At 40.0% G+C, this 2,918-nt stretch overlaps 1 non-coding gene across 1 annotated transcript; it reads right to left on the bottom strand.

Moving 5' to 3' along the window:
• Positions 1 to 2,049: 2,049 nt before the first annotated feature.
• On the bottom strand, positions 2,050 to 2,121 carry TRNAS-GGA (transfer RNA serine (anticodon GGA)). The gene has a single exon. It is a non-coding gene; the product is annotated as a tRNA-Ser (tRNA).
• Between the last annotated feature and the right edge of the window lie 797 nt (positions 2,122 to 2,918).

The raw sequence follows: 2,918 nt of genomic DNA, 5'->3' as shown, positions 1-2,918 counted from the left end.
TTCAAAAGCAGAGGCATTACTTTGCAAACAAACGTCCATCTAGTCAAGGCTATGGTTTTTCCAGTAGTCATGTATGGATGTGAGAGTTGGACTGTGAAGAAAGCTGAGCACCGAAGATTTGATGCTTTTGAACTGTAGTGTTGGAGAAGACTCTTGAGAGTCCCTTGGACTGCAAGGAGATCCAACCAGTCCATTCTAAAGGAGATCAGTCCTGGGTGTTCTTTGGAAGGAATGATGCTAAAGCTGAAACTTCAGTACTTTGGCCACCTCATGTGAAGAGTTGACTCATTGGAAAAAGACTCTGATACTGGGAGGGATTGGGGGCAGAAGGAGAAGGGGATGACAGAAGATGGGATGGCTGGATGGCATCCCCGACTTGATGGACATGTGTTTGAGTGAGCTCCAGAAGTTGATGATGGACAGGGAGGCCTGGTGTGCTACAATTCATGGGGTCACAGAGTTCGACACGACTGAGTGACTAGCCAGTCACTCAGCATTCAGAAGTTGTTTTGTGGCATTTACTCAGTGTTCAAATGTTCTTTTGATGGATTTGTGTGGGAGAAAGTGGTCTCCCCATCCTATTCCTCCACCATCTTAGGACTGCCTCTGATTTTGTATTTCTGAAAAGAAAAATATATGCCTCATCAGGCCACTACTGAAGATTGGGTGAATTTATTTAGGCTTACTGATGAGTAGTAGCTTTGCTTCCTGATAATTCTATATTTAAAGAAAAAAGTTATTTGACTACATATTTTATAGAATCTTAAGATAATAGCATAAGTGTTTCTCAAAACGCTTCAGGTATGGAAAAATGCAGTTAAATAAAAATGGAAATTTAGAGAAACCAGAATTGTATAGATAATGGAAATAATGATCGTACTTTAGAAAAATACATTTTTAAAAAATTCAGTGATCCAGTGTTGAAAATGGAGAATATTTTTTGCTTAAATGGAGACCCTGATGGCTCAGTCAGTAAAGAACACACCTGCAGTGCTTGTGACTTGTGTTTGATTACTGGGTTGGGAGGATCACCTGGAGGAAAGAATGGGCAACCCACTCCAGTGTTGTTGCCTGGAGAATCTCCATGGACAAAGGAGCTTGGAAGACTGCTGTCCATGGGGTCACAAAGAGTCAGACATGATGAAGTGACTGCTGCTGCTGATGCTAAGTCGCTTCAGTCATGTCCGACTCTCTGCGACCCCATAGACGGAAGCCCACAGGGCTCCCCTGTCTCTGGGATTCTCCAGTCAAGAATACTGGAGTGGGTTGCCATTTCCTTCTCCAAAGCAAGTGAAAGTCGCTCAGTCAGTCTGACTCTTAGCGACCCCATGGACTGCAGCCTACCAGGCTCCTCCATCCATGGGATTTTCCAGGCAAGAGTACTGGAGTGGGATGCCATTGCCTTCTCTGAATGAAGTGACTAAGCATGCACAAAAGAGATTCAGAAGAAAGAGAACCCATAATGGAGGCAAACACCCTAGGGAGAGTTAGGAAACCAGTGGAGGGATATTGATATTTTGCTTAACTTACTGAATGGGTATTGATTTGTAATTATAGAGACAGAATCTTGTGATGAATTGTTAAGGAAATAGGACATGAAAGTTTCAAAAATTTTGATAAATTGTGCTTTTGAGAAGATTACATTTAAAGCAAAAGAAAGAGAAATTAAATATTGTCCTATAACAGTACAAAGTAAAAAGAAAAAGATAGTAGTTTTGGTCTAGATTTAGTGAGTTTTAAGATAATTGTATTTGAAGGGTATAGCTGCAAAGAAAAAATCACAAACTTCATCAGAAGAGGTGAAGAAGTTCTTTCAACAGCACTTTAAAATCTAGAGACACATAAAGAGGGAATGTGGAAAAACATTATAGATTTGAGCTTACCGTTTGGGAATAGTTTTTGACTGAAGCTATTAATAGTAAGTAAAGTCGCTCAATTGTGTCGGACTTTTTGTGACCCCATGAACTGTAGCCTACCAGGCTCCTTCCTCCATGGGATTCTCCAGGCAAGAGTACTGGAGTGGGTTGCCATTTCCTTCTCCAGGAGATCTTCCCAACCCAGGGATCGAGCCTGGGTCTTCTGCATTCCAGGCAGACGCTTTAACCTCTGAGCCACTAGGGAATTAATAGTTATCCACAAATACTCATTTGCTTTTCTCTCAGACTGTCTCCTGGTGACACAGTTTTTACCCTGACATTACGTTCCTTAGCCATCCTTATTATCTGTGACCATACAATCAAGTTCTGGGCAAAAGTAAGTGGATAGTGTTGATATGTGCTATTTTGGTCCATGATCTTAAAAGCAATACATGTGCGTTCTCTCAGCCTTTTCTCCCTTCCAGCCTCTGGCAGACTTTGAAATTGTTGCTACATTCTTTGACCAGCTATCACTCAGTTCCTAGCTCTTTTATATAAAATAAAAGGAATCACAAATAGAAGGTGCTTTCTCAGGTCTGAGCCATGTCTACACAGAAAATAATAGTAAACATGTTTCTTGTTTAAGCCACTCTTGTGGGGTACGGGGGTGGGGGAGCACTGTTGCATTGTTATAATGGCCTAGTTCCTATCCTTTAGATAATGTTCCTATAAAAGCAGCCCATTCTGATAACTTTATTAAGGTGTTTATTGAAATATACAGAAACATCCAGACTAGATTAAAATGATCAAATATAGAGTTATGTTTTCAACAATATAATGTTCACAATCCAATGTTCTTCTCCATTGTACATCAAAATACTCATAATGAACCTTGTGTTATAAATTGCACAGAAGGTTTTAAATTAACAAATAAAATTGCCTCCAACTCTGGGTCAGTGAATATTCCATGTAATACTAAAGTAAAGTTATTGTTTTAGCTACTTTGGTTGAGGATCATTTAACTTCAGTGACTACCTAAATAAATAAATTTAAGTAGTCCCC

This window comes from Ovis aries, chromosome 1 (genome assembly GCF_016772045.2).
Source record: "Ovis aries strain OAR_USU_Benz2616 breed Rambouillet chromosome 1, ARS-UI_Ramb_v3.0, whole genome shotgun sequence".
Taxonomy (NCBI): domain Eukaryota; kingdom Metazoa; phylum Chordata; class Mammalia; order Artiodactyla; family Bovidae; genus Ovis; species Ovis aries.
Note: the sequence above shows the minus strand (reverse complement) of the source record. Positions and strands in the feature narration are given on the sequence as shown.